This window comes from Coloeus monedula (assembly GCF_965178545.1).
Source record: "Coloeus monedula genome assembly, chromosome: 6".
In the NCBI taxonomy this organism is placed as follows: Eukaryota; Metazoa; Chordata; class Aves; order Passeriformes; family Corvidae; genus Coloeus; species Coloeus monedula.
Genome location: NC_138786.1, coordinates 19,856,911 through 19,870,524, shown reverse-complemented (window position 1 = coordinate 19,870,524; position 13,614 = coordinate 19,856,911). Strand labels below are relative to the sequence as shown.

The window sequence follows — 13,614 nt, the reverse complement described above, 5'->3', positions numbered from 1 at the left end:
TCCACAAACCTGCACAGAAATAAACTAAGAAGCATTAAGAATGCCTGTTATGTCAGCACAGGTCTATAAAGAATTCAGCCAGTTCCAATCTGAAAGCAGGCCAACTTGGAAAAAACCAATACGGACCACATCGAGGCTTCCAATGCAACAAGCTGAATTAAGACAGCATTCAGTCACCATTATGAAAATCTCTACTTTTGATAGTTTAATGTTACTTTGCTTTACACGGGAGGAATTAAAGAGCTCAATTAGATATCCTTAACTCTCTTCAGAGTGACACTCACCTGTCTGTGCTTTAGTCCACACCAAACAGGCAAGAAAAAGCATCCTACCAACTGATTTTTCTTTCCAATTAGCTGTTTGTAGTAGTTGCAGGAAGAATTTCTAAAATAAAAATTCACCTTCACTTTCCACCACTTCGAGGGGCTTTTTGATTTTGCTTTTGAACACAGGTTTCAAGCCAGACAATACTTTGGTTTCTTTTGGAAACATGGGTAATATTGTTTATGGAAAATGAAGTACTAGCAACTAAGAAGGGGAACAAAATTAGGAGCACGTTTATTAACTCAGGTCAGTGACTACCCAGTGTTTGGCTGAGAAGCTCTGCTATCAGTTTGTCACAAATACATCTTCAGCTAAAAAACCCAAACTATTCACCACAAAAGGATTTCAAGTATTCAGCCAAAGAGATTAGTGATTTAATTTTACACCTTCCATGTTAAAGATAAGGAGCTGTGTCTTCGAAGCTGGTTTTTGATCTTTGCAGGTGATTTAACAGATGGTCTCTGTCAACCTAAAGATCATAGATTCAAAGAATAGCTTGGGTTGGAAAGGACCTTAAAGATAATATCTCAGGTTATTTTAGTAACCAACATACATATGAACTGAAGCTCAGTGTAATAACACCGACCATAATTCTCTTAAAGGTCTTTTAAAAGCATTTTTTCACCTGCAAACCTTCAGGTCTACATGGCTGACAGACCTGCCAATCCCCTGTGAGTCAAGTGATGAACTAGAGCAGAAAAAGTAAACAAGTTTCCTGGACTCAGTTCACTTGACTGAAGTTTTCTAGGTTATTGTTTCTGCATTTTAAAAGTGTACCTATATTCCTGAGCAGAGCTCCAAAACGGGAGAGAACATCACTTCCTCAATTATGTGACATGGAAATAATGAAGAAGCCTGCTTAGCTTAATGCACTTTCAAAAGAGTTTACGCATTCTTAAGATCCACAGATTTCAATTGCTAGTAGAACTATCTAAATGAAAACCACTATTACCCCCCTTACAAGGATGTCTTTGTTATTTCTCTACCCTGCTTTCTGTTTGAAAACTTCAGTCTAAATACCATTGTCTAGCACCAGAACAGGTGGCTTCTGAATTCAATACAGTAGGATTACATAGTAAATTAGAGACACCACTGTAATCAAAATTAGCAAGATACTCAGAGTGCATGTATTATAGCATACCCTATGAAGGGTGTACCCCCAGAACTCTGCTCTGGTCAATCAGGACTTTTATCAGTCCACCTCAGAATCTGCAAGAATAGAGAAACTGGTCTAAACAATGACTTCCACTTAGTGGTACAGATGATTTATTGGCTCAGACTGTTCCTCTCTGCAGCACAGATTAGGTATTGCATCATGAAAAAAGGGAAAAGCCCCCACCCTGCCCCGCCCCCTCCCCCCCTCAAACCCACAGTTCTTTCCAGAACATAATATTATAAAAAAGGAATCACCTGACTGGATAAGGTTCAAGTCTATTTAAATCTGACTTTCCTACATCCAGGGATGGCTTACATTCAGCAAGAGTTCAGCCAGGTTAATACGGTCCTGTCATGAAGAAGTATCACATTATGGAAGTCAAAACTTTAGACCTGAAGGTAGCATGCAAAAGCAGGATGAAGTATTGTCATGTGTATGTACATATTACATTCGAACACAGAACTATGAAGACTCATCATCACAACTAGGACCACATCCATGTTCGTGTTTATCTGATATACCCAGAAAACAAAGCAAGGCACAACCACCCAGGGTAGCATCCATCTTCACAGGAAAAATTCTTGGACTTGTTCTGGCCCAGAGAGGTGACAGAAGTAAACTCTGTTTTAAGTATTACCTAACAAACTTTGTTTACACATTTTTACATCAGAGAAATTAACCACTATGTGACCAGTTGCCACAAAGAGGACTAAACTAATTTTATTAATGCTGCATGAACTGGGCCATGTCAGTTTCTAAAACCATTCTCACGCATCTCTATTGGCCCAAACACTGAAACTACACAAGTGTCTCTACCAATAGAAACCAATGCAACATTTGTGCATCCTGGTAAAAAAGTGCAAGAACTGCAAGCTGCTGAATAGTGCTGCTCTTACAGTAATTCACTGCATGCATTAACTTACATAACTTACTATATCTGAAATAAAGTTGTTACATAAGCTTGACAAAACCACTAGCAGAACACCAGCATCTCCTCTGGAACAGTAAGGGTCTGGACTACAATTAATAAAGGGAAGCACAGGGCATGGTATGGTTTAGTCCTATCACCTCTCTGGGCCAGAACAAGTCCAAGAATTTTTATGCAACATACATGCAACAGCTGAAGCACAAAATAATAGATTTTTTTCCCTTCTTGCACTGGCTTACTGGCCCAGAAAGACCCCCCAGTGAAATTACAGTCTAGCAATATAAAGCTGTTTAATGTTATATTTAGGCAGAGCACTATGAAACTGTAATTTAAGACTCAGCATTGTTCCTTACCACAACTCTTCAAATGTCAGGTGAGAAAAATCAAAGTAATGTGCACTCCTTAGAACACTCGTGTCTTACAGCTTACTACACAATCAGGAACATCTTTTTCCAAAAACTTTTAAGTAACTCCTTGGACAGACGGTTCTCAAACAAACTTGACCTGGAAGTGTTGTCCACAACCATCTATTTGGTAGTGGTGAGAGCTGAAGGGCCAAGACATTGCTGCATCTGAACTAGTCTAGAATTCTCACTTGTTAACTAATTAAGTTTACAGAAAAATCTTCATGATAACCAAGGCAATTTTTAAACACTAAGAAGCATCTCAAGTCAGGACTTACTTAAACTTTGAATGCTTTGGCCGTCAGTTCCCAACACCTTGCTTAGAGGATACATTTGTATGCTGAAAGGTCACCATCCACACTCAGAATGAGGATAAGGATTGAAATTCCTCATGCTCTCTCACAGGAGTGCTTTCGGATGCTAAATCAGCTTATGTAAAGCAGCTCAGTACTACCCCTTGCTGTGCAGTCTCCCTCTGTTGGCTCCCCAACACTGATGAAACTTCTGCCAAGACATTTCCAAATGAAAAAAACTACTCCAAAAGTGGCAAATGCAGGATGAAGAAGGGGAAAGAGGTTTTTCTGCCACATCTATGGACTGAAACAGCTCAAAGAGTCTGTCAATCACCAGGGCCAGTGCAGCCAAGGAAGAAGGAACACCCCATTAGGGACAGAGCAATCAGGATTTGACTCTTTCGCCTTTGCCCTAAATTATATCACCTCAAGCCTGCTCAGGATTGCAGAGCAGAAGTTCTCCTGAATCAGATAAATGGGTAATGTTGAATTTGGACAATTCAACATCAGTTCTACTGTTGCCTCAACCAGCTGATAATTTACAAGTGTAAATGAGTCCTGAATTCCTGTACTACTAATCTGGAAATGCAAAAAAACCCCAGTAATACTGACTCATTGCTTTAGCAGTAAACTTAACCTTTTCTGTTTGAACATTTTAGAAGCAACTACTGCAACTTAAAGACACAGCTTCAAGTTGAAAGGCATGAATTTCACCAGAGGTTTCTTTTATAAGCATGTGTTCTGTTCACTGTACTAGTTCAAAGAGAGCATGGACTTGAATTTTTTTCTCTCAAGTTCATCCTCCTATTCCCCTTGTGGATTAGACCTTGAAAGACGGACACAAATCAGATTTTGAGGCACATGAAAAATACATGGAGGTAAAAGAAAGCTACTTCAGCAACTTCTAACCAGGACACCAGTGCTCCCTCTGTATAGACAGTGCATTCATGTCTGCTATTTGCTTTCTTTTTTTCATGCAAAATCCCAGTCTTGTTAAAAAAATACTTAAAAATCATTTACAGTTCAGAATGGAAGCCAGCAGCTTCTAGGAGCACATCAATGTTTTGCCTCCTGAAGTCCCATTCAGCTACCGCTGCTGCCAGAACTGGAGCATATTCTTGCATTAAGGTAGCAACACCAAAATTAAAGCCAAAGCAGTTTGTAACTTCTTGCTTAACTCTTCACTTTCATTAAAGGTTTCTGGGACCTGTTGTTCAGGTAACACAAATTTTCACTGCAAGTTACCTGAACTACACTAGTTAAAGGCTGTGGGCAAGAGTATCTTCCTAGTTTTCCTCATACTAAGCTTTACAAAACAATTAAAATAAGTTTTGACAGCTGCAAGTTCTCAAGTTCTTTTAATAAGGATATCAAGAAATGCTATCGTATCCTGAAAAAGCTGACAGAACTATTCAACCCACCCTACACGCATACAGAAGCGAAATATTCCCCTAATGACTATCATAAACATGTTTTGCTTTTCAAAATGAAAGTTAGAATCCCTAACACTCTTCAAAGTGTTCAGAGCCAACATCATGAAATGAAAAGTAGAAGACATTTCTTCTTCTAATCTTTAATTTAAGGCAGTTAAAACATCTTTTATTTTGATTTGCTCTTGGGGAAATACTACTAGATTGACTTGATTTACCAAAGAGCTTAAGCCCCATCGATTTTTTTTTCTAGAATCCCAGTATTTTCAAGTTTAACAATACAATCCCCCTAGGACAAATGTAGAAAAGTTCTTCCAGTGCCAAGCAAGAGAAACAGAACACAGAAGCAGCACCTAGATACAAGGGGAGTGATGCTACTTTAGCATATTCACTTCTCTAGATTTTGGTATCTGCATTTAGCAAAATGCTTTAGTGCCACTTGGCATCTTCCCCAGCCTAGTGCCCATCTTACAGCTTTATTTGAGCCTTTAACCAAGAACACTCTCCTTTCCTTCACAAAACATACTCTACATATTCAGGGAAAATAGTCTATACAACAATTTCCCCACCTCCGCAGATATCCTGAGGATGAAGGCAAGTACTTAGAAAAGAAAAATATTTTAATATATATGAAATGTCACTTAAGTACTTGATGCCAAACAGTCATATTAACTTATCACTCAAAGACTAAGACAGTTGACTAGTCACGTTGACTAGTGACTCAATATCCTCCTCCTGTAATATAGAATGCTATGAAGACAACAGTCCAAGGTTACTTAAACAACGAGCATTAAAGAAGCATGACCAGCTTTACTTTTCTGAGAAACTCATCCTAGAAAACTAAGAAAATACTGCTTTGAATGGGAAGATTCCACCAATTCTCACCTACGTAAGTTTAATGAATTACTATCATTTTTATTTAGGTGCATGCAAAAATATGTTCTAGAAAAGAAATTAGAAAACCAGCAAAATCACAAAATTTAAGTGCAAAAAGCCTTCCCAGTGAAGTCTGAAGTGGCTATTAAGCTAATGCCATTTTTCTTTCCCATTCCCCAGTCCCCCAGGCAATTTATATTCTGGAGACTCCAGTAATGTGAGTTTTGCCATGCTGTGCTTTTACAAACCATACACAGAGAGGAATTACACGACATTTTCAGGCACAGGTGACTCTGGTGTCTCAACTGAACAGAAGTAATGCTTTGATCATGGAACTCTTCTATTTTGCTGGACAATACCACAAAAATCAAGACCGCCTAACAGAATAAGCCACCTTCTTCCAAGTGCAACACTCACCCTAGTTTAAGGAAAAAAACGCTGAGGTTCCATTAAAAAAATGCCAAACCAACTATTTTCTCTGTTATCTTCAAAATAATCTTTTTTAAATTCTACTTCAATGCTTCTCTCTGGAGCATCAGAAGAGTACATTTGTTGGACTGCCTTTCAGAATTCTGCCGCAGTTGCAAGTGGCAACTATGGGGCAAGTCTGTCTCAAAGATTTAGCAGCAGCTCTTAATAATACTGTTTCCAAAAGGTGATTAGTCTAAATTTTTACACTGAATGATCATCAGCTGTGCAATACCATAAGTACACTAGTATGTACTTGCAAACAGAGTTTAAAAAAGCTGTTCAAGCAATGTGCCATAGTTAAGGGACACAGTGTCCTTTTGATCCTTCCTTCAACTGGCTGTTTTCTTTTTCATTTTCTTTATGCCCTTTCAAGAGAAGGCTACTACACAGTAACTCACCACAATACTTTCTGCATCCATTCCTTCCTACAACTTCTTTCTCTTAATACCAATGTATCTGCCAACAGTTTTCTCTCGCTGCAAGAAGAGCCTCAACTCTCACCAAGTGTTACTTTACTAACTAGGAATTACTAAACGCACACTGATAAAACTAATCCAAATGCAAGACTGAAAACAGCACCAATAGGTTATAGTTACAGAAAACTACAGTGATACTTCTGTATCTATGCCTACTCAAGGGATTTCAAGAATAAAGTTTCAAAGAAACCAAGCTACTTAAAATGCAATCTCAGAATTTAATATGGTATTTATTACAGCATTACATGATAAAGCCCTAAAGAGAAATACCCCGCTGAGCTGAAGACTTAGAAATCAATTTACTTAAGACCTGAACTTAAGTCTTCCATTCTTTTCAGTAACATTTAGGGTTCCACACAGACCTTCGTCAAGACAGTCTTATTACCATTCCAAAAAGTCAAGTTACTACTGTGCCAAGTGGCACAGAAATTAACTTAGTTTGAAATACCTTAAAGTCTAAAACAAGACTTCTTAGGTGGTTTTGCTCAATGTTCACTACCTACAATAATTTTTTTTAAAAATTATAGACATTTGGATAACCTATAATCCTTTCTTATGATGATGAGATCAGTACCATATTACAAATTTTTATTGTCTCAATAAATAATTTCATTCCTGGCTGCATGGGGCTACAACTTCAACATGGGAGGAAAAAAACCAACCCCAGTGCATTCTGATCTCCAGCCTTATGGCTAGAATTGCAAGTTAAACTGCTGACTTCTGAAGTACAGAGGAGAGGAAAACTGGACCAGTGCATTTCAAAGAAAACAATCTTGTACAAGTATTAACATCATTGCTTTCTGTTATGCCCTAAAAGGCATCCAGTTTCCCACAGTGAAAAACACCTGCAGGTGTTTCCTATATGAAATAAATAAATAAATACATACGTACATAAACCCCATGGGTTTTCCAGACTTTGAATCTTTCTTCACAGACACCCTCATACATAAAAGATTCAGAATTATTCTTGTCTGCCTTCAATATCCTATCTCTCCAATTCCAAGCTGGGCAACTAAATTCCCTAGTCAATAACCAAGGCATTAGGGATTAATTTATATTTATAACTTGCATTTTTGCAAATTATAAATTTGCATTTTTGAAGCAGAGCATCCAAGCCAAGTGTAGCTGGTACTCAGTTCAGCTATGTTAAAGTTGTTTGGTTTTTGTTCTCAAGTAATACTTAAGTACAGCAGGAGGGCATATTGTAACAGGCAGTCACAGGAAAAAAAAGTGCTCATCTATGACTGAAGTCATATTAAGACAACTGCACCTGGCACAACTACTGAGTAATTAAAGCAATCAAGCATTAATGGGTTGAGAAGAATAAAGTCGCAAGTTCAGTCTTCAATCACATATTACTTGTATCATAAAAATTTGTAAACTTGTATTGTGACTCTAGAAGAGAGCCTTCGCCCTTACAGTACAGGCAAGCAGCCTGAAAAAACACAGTTTTTTATGTTGATCATTAAGAAATGCAGACCTCTCATTAATGTTACCTTTACCATCTCCTTTATCAAACAAATTTCACTAAATGCAAAGTTCAGTGAACAATTCTTTGCTATTTAGATGTGGCTTAAAGCTGTAACAAAGGGCCCATCATCAGCATCAAGTACACACAGAGAAGGATCCTCTGATGAATGCTTGCTAGTCACAGCCAAGAGGAAGAACTGATATTTCATAGCCAGCTCACTGTACCTTCTACAGCTGCCCCTCAGAGACAGGAAAAAACACGTACATGCCCTTACCCCATAGAGCTGCCATGAGCAGTGACAACCTCCTTCTTTGTAATAGCCAGAAAGAACAGAGGAAGACAATCATGGCCAATGGGAACAATACCCCTGTGCTGTTGCAACTTCTAGGTGCACTTCCATCTGGACTGACCAACAATGAAATGGATGTTGGGTTCCTAGAGAAAGGAGCTGCTTACATCAGTAGGAACCCCCCTATCTAAAAGTGGGTCTGTTCGTGCCACCACCACAGCTTTTAGCTGTCTCTAAACTTCCCATCCTTTTCCAAGAAGTTTGGTAACAACAGCTAAAGTTGTCAAATGTAACCTACTACTTTTTATTTTCTAGAAGACTTAGCTTTCAGTTACATGGACCTCCAGCAAGACCGTCAAGACAGTAGCAGAAGAAATAACATGAATTCAAATTCTGTAGTTCAAACCAGACCTAAACTTTGCAGCTGAACTCTTAAGATTGGGGACTGGTCAAAGTAGTAGGTACATGGTAAGCAGGAACAGAATATGGAGAGCCCCACTTCTGCATATCACAGAAAGAAAGAGATTTTTCATCAATACCTAACCTATGATTTTTTTAATAAAACTTGCAGTAATTGAAAAAACCAACCAAATAAAAAAAACACCTTCCCCTTCCCCCCCCCAAGTATATTGGAAACACAAGACTTGGTTTCCACTATGCTTACACAAAAAAGCAAACAGCATTGTATTTTCACCATTTCTATGAGAATCACTAATTGTATAAGCACTCTGCTACGAAGATGCAAAAATCCACCCTGTGGAGGCAGCAGCTTATATTCCTTTCACAATGCAAACGGTACTGAAATAATATCAACTTGCAGCAAGGCAAGCCTTGAGAAATACCCATTGTTTTCTGCTCTAACACAAAACTCAAACCAGTTACAGTACAATGGAAAATGCAGTCATACCTGCACTAGCATGGCCTACAGCCACTGCATAAAGCACTACCTGAAGCTTTTAATCTATCAATTAGGTTACTCCCACAAGAGAGAAATGTGCAACACACAATTGAGGATTAGGGTCTTAGGCTTTGCTCTTCTAAAGGAGCATCACGTACATTTACAGAACAGGTTGGGAAATAATGGGATTCACTTCAAAAACCCACAGCAAAAGTTAAATTTGTACAACAAAATCTTATTTTACATACTGGTATCCGGTTACAAATCCTGCCAATAGTCACTTAAGAAGGGAACTCACCCACTGCATAACAGGGCCGGGAGGCCTGGGATTCACTTTTGTAATTAACAATCAGAATGCTTTTAGTACTGAAACAGCTCTTCTAGAACATATTAAATAAACTCAGAAACTACTTTTTACTAAAGTATTTGACATTTTCATCCTCCATCCCAACTATGCTTTGTTACCAAACTGGAAATGCCATGGCCATTTCTCAAGCCTCACCCAGGACGGGCCTGAGCATCATAAAAAGGCATTAAGAGATTTCTTCACGTTTAAAAGCATCTTTTTGGCACAGGTGACAAGAGGCAGCCTATGGTGTTCCAGTGCTCATTTTCAAGAAGGCCCAAAGGACACAGGCCAGAGACCACTAGGCCATGTACTACCACCTCCTTACAGATGCACAACTTAAACTGCATAAATGTTTGGAATCATCTCATTCAAAATGAAATAGGATAAAGTTTTAAGAATGTTCCAAGGAAAATAATCAATTCCCAAATCTCGCCACTCGGCAGTTTCTGCTTGTGCACATATACATTTTTTTACTCTCCTCTTTTACTCCCCTTTCCTTCATTAATCAAATCCCCACTATGCATTTCCTAGGCACTCCTAGCCATTCTGCCATCATGCCTAACAACATAAATCTCCCCCCCAGTGGAGTGTGTTACAGCTTCACTGGTCTATAAGGTTGTATGCTGAAGTGCTTTTGGTATTCTTTTCCACAGCTGGCATGCAACACATCCCACAGATTTGTTATTGAGCATTTCAAGTTTAAGAGGAAAAGATACATCCATTTAACAGGATTAAGAGATGACTATATGAACTAACGGCAAGAAGAAAGAAAAGTCAAAGGGTTAGGTGGGAACTTTTTCACCTATTCCAAATCACATATACCATTTCAAACGTGCTTCTTGACACGTTACGGAAGCTATTAAATAACCAAGGGTCACGAAAAGTCTCGTATTTCAGACCAACAATTTTTTTGCCAATATTGTGTGAAGAGCTATTCCATAAACAGGCAAGCTTAAACCACGTCTTCCCAATCTTTTCAGTCTATCCTATTTCCTGAGAAGTGTCCCAAACTAGCTATAAAGCTACATATAATATCCAAGAGTAGAAAAATATTTTACTTCAGTTGCTTAGTAGCATATAGTTTCTAAAACAGATGCTGGCACCCTGACACACTACAGAAACAATTAAACATGCTATGCAGAGCTTTCAACATGATGTTCACATTCTCTGTGTATCTTGTCCTTGATCTTTTAAGGCTTGCTTCCCACCCTGAAAATATCAGGATCACTAGTTTCTCAAGTTCTTTGCTCGCTTCCTCCAACTTACCAAAATAAGAAGACACAAGCAAGATACTATTTCTCGTTTACCTGTACTTGTTTTATTGTTGTGAAAAGTTTTGCCAAAAGTAACAGCTCTACATCCTGCTCTTATGATAACCCTATCAGACATCTGGTCTTCTAGAATTTGGACTTGAGAGATCAATTTGAGATAACACAGTATTCCTAAACCTGGCATATGAGATAGTAGAATACACAGCAAGCTTAAGGATCACAGGTGAAGGTACTACTACAAAAGACTAATCTAGAGGGCAGACAATGTGCTTAGGGCATCCTACCTTACCACAGGAACAGATCACTATGCTCTTACCAGCACCTCTTCTGCCCAAGCACAAAATCCATGGGTCCATCAGAGCTTCCAAAGGCCATAAATTAACTCAGTTATCCGAGAAAAGTGAACACAAAAGTCTCCCATCTACAAAGATGTTGTGTAGTACGCTGAAACAGTGAAGCTAAAAAACGGCTTATTGCAATATAGTTACAAAGAGCAATCTTTAACTGTGGAGCTAAGTACATGCTTCAAAGCTTTTTAAGTACTTGGACAAAACAGGACACTAATGGACAGAAAGGAGAGTGGCCCAGACAATTCTTCAACACATTTCTCCCTTCTGACTGTCCCAATCCCATACTGGTTGGTTTTGAGCCAGCTCTTTAGCATTTCACAGTACATGCATGCCAAGCTAAAGCTGAGTAAATAAGCAAAGATGTTGAGCCATAACAACAGAGTTCACTCTCTAAACATCTGCCAATACTAAAGCCACATACACAAATTTCTGCTCTAATACTGCTAAATTCAGGTTCCATTCTATTAATTCACTTGAATTTCATTCCTAGAACACGATCTATACACAGGCTATAGCATCACCTCCCGTAAGTGCAAGACAGAAGCACTCCGACGGAAAAAGTCACTTTTGCTCCTCACCAACTCAGCAGAAGTGAGCAGTCTGCAGGCAGTATTGTGAAGAGACACATAAACTACGCAATATCTTTAATTCCATAAGGGAATAACGGCTAATTGATTTGTATTTTTAAAAAATCCAAAGCTGTGATGCTTACAGCAATTTACATACAAATCTAAGTTGCTTATAAAGAAGCTGTAATGCACTACCCTACTTAAAGGCATTCCTGTTAAACAGGTTGCTTGTCCGGAATTTCTAAACTACAACTTTCACTTAACTCAGTGTTTTCCTTGTTCACTGTAAACAGACCTCATCAACAGATCTTCTGGCCAAAACAGTAACTCCAAGTAGTTTTAGAAAATAAATTCCTTTAGTAACTCAATACAGTGCAGGATTCAATACCTATGAATTCTGCTTTTCACACAGAAAGCAAATAAATGTTCAAATAAAATCATAATGGACAAAATATTTAATTTAAATGAACCTAAACAAGCACTTAAAAATACAAATTGTCAAGAAAAACATGCAGACTGGATATCACTTTTGCATGACATCTCATTAACAATTTACACATTGAAAGATAATTCTGCAGTGTTCTTTTCTATTTGTATAATAAAAAAACGCTTGCAAGCTTCACTTAGTCCATGCCTTGCTACTGAAACATAAATAAAACAGAGTTAAGTAATCAGAGTCTTATTAGAATGTCTGTTGCACTGGAAATAGATCATGCAGTTCAAATAACTGCAGCAATCTTTCTGGAACACTGAAAAATAGATAATTCCCATCTTTCAGCATTCCAGAAAAAAACCCCACACAGGTATTTGTGCGATCCAAAGACACACTACACTGTTAAGAGTACCTTTAGACTCACTCCACTGAAGGACATTTTAAACCTAAGTAATACCACCAGCAGTAAAACAATCTTTCATTTTTAAGTTGTCAACATCTCAAAGAATCCCTTCCAAAAGCTATCCACCTACTCTTAAGTTCTTCTCTCCACTCTTCCACTCAGAACACTTTTTTAAAATAGCAACACACCCATTCAAAGTATCCCACTGTTCTGACTTAAGTAACATTTATGCTGACAGAAATGATCTTTAGCCTCAATTGCACTTATGTCATACAAGATAGTCTCATATGACACTAAACAGACTAAAACACTAATTTCCTCTTACACTTTGGAAAGTTCTTAGCAACCAGTACAAAACAAAACCAGAAGAACTGGCAGGTTCTAAGTGAGATTTTGCCAAACGTATTTAACAGCAGTTAAAGCTTACCCAAACAGTGCTACGCTCCTAAAACACCGTAATTCAAAGAAGTTGCCGTGTTAAAAAATCCAAAACAACCCAACCGTCCCATCGGGGAACCCCGCGCGGGACCCAGGGGCAGAAGGGGCGGCGGGCAGGGAGGGCTCCGAGGCGCGGCCCGGCCTCCCCGCCGCGCCCAGGCCCCCGCGCCCCGCAGCCGCGCCTCGGGCGCTCCGTGCCCCGCGCTGCGGGTGCGAGAGGCCGCGCACGGCCGGCCCCGGCAGGCCCCGGCCCGGTGCCGCCCGAGCAGCGTCCGGAGCCCCCGCACGGCGGTGAGCGGGCGCCAGGCCCGCGCCGCCGCGGAGGAGCCGCCACCGGGGCGCTGCTCCGCTGGAAGCGGCGGAGGGGAGATCGCGGCGCCGTCCCGGCCGTACCTCGGCAGCGCGTCCCCCGCCACAGGCTCCAGGTGCCTCCACTCAGGCGGGAAAACCTCCGCTCGCCACCATCACCGACGCTCCAAGATGGCGGACATGGCAGCTCCGGCGAGCCCTCCTCTGCCTCCGCCCACCTGCCAATCACTTCGCTCCGGCGCCGCCCTCCGCCCCGGTTCGCGCCTTCCTATTGGGCGCTGTGCGGAGCTCGGCCTCTCACTGGCCGCCTGGCCAATGTCAGTCACTCGGCTACGCGCCTCCGACAGGGTGGGACGCGCATGGGGGCGGGCTCTCGGCTTCTCGTTGGCCAGTCAGCGCATGGGGCGGGTGTACCTCGATTCCCACCTTCCCGGCCTAGCAACAAGGTAACGTCACGCTGACAGGCGTCTCCTTTG

At 40.2% G+C, this 13,614-nt stretch overlaps 1 protein-coding gene across 3 annotated transcripts in view; it reads right to left on the bottom strand.

Annotated features, from left to right (window-relative positions):
- The window catches only part of PPP6R3 (protein phosphatase 6 regulatory subunit 3), a 50,671-nt gene extending 37,340 nt beyond the window's left edge, over positions 1-13,331 (bottom strand). For 2 of the 3 annotated variants that reach the window (XM_082283033.1, XM_082283035.1), the window contains exon 1: positions 13,223-13,331. The gene's annotated coding sequence lies outside the window, so the exon portion shown is untranslated. The remainder of the gene's footprint in view (positions 1-13,222) is intronic. The other variant, XM_082283034.1, reaches the window with a different exon arrangement.
- Between the last annotated feature and the right edge of the window lie 283 nt (positions 13,332-13,614).